A 673-nucleotide genomic window follows, 5' to 3' on the forward strand; every position below is an offset into this window, starting at 1 on the left:
TCTCCAGCAGCAGCAGCACAGTTTCTTCTGCTGCAGCTGCAGCACAGGATGTTGCTGCTGGAGTTGCTGCTGCAGCCGCCGCAGCTAATGCTTTTCAAGTTTTTGCTGCAGTTGCAGTTGCAGCAGCAGCTGCAGTTGCTGCTGCTGCAGCTACAGCTACTGCAGCAGCTGCTGCTGCTGCTGCAGCGAACACCATATATATACAGTTTATTAAGGGTTTATATACTTTTTTTTTTTTCTTGTTTTGTAGTTATTATGTTAGTATTACTATTATATATATTGTTTATTTATTTTATTTATTTATTTGTTTTATTTATTTTATTTATTTTATTTATTTGTTTTATTTATTTTATTATATACATAATAGACCTCAATTGCAATGAAGGGTTTGGAGGAGCAGAGAAGCTTTCTACTGTTTGACTGCAAAAGTATAGAAATTAGGGTTTAGGGTTTAGGGTTTAGGGTTTAGGGTTTAGGGTTTAGGGTTTGTGTTCTTGGGGCTTTGTTGCCTGAGCTTCTTACCGCTGGGAGCAAGGGTTTAGGGTTTAGGGTTTCGGCTGCTAAGGGTTTAGGGTTTAGGGTTTAGGGTTTAGGGTTTAGGGTTGCTGGGGCTGTTGTCTCCCCCTCTTGGCTTCGCTAGTACAACAACCCCCCCTTTTTTTTTATAAAAAAA

This window comes from Eimeria mitis, genomic scaffold (assembly GCF_000499745.2).
Source record: "Eimeria mitis Houghton genomic scaffold, Emh_scaff1899, whole genome shotgun sequence".
Lineage (NCBI taxonomy): Eukaryota > Apicomplexa > Conoidasida > Eucoccidiorida > Eimeriidae > Eimeria > Eimeria mitis.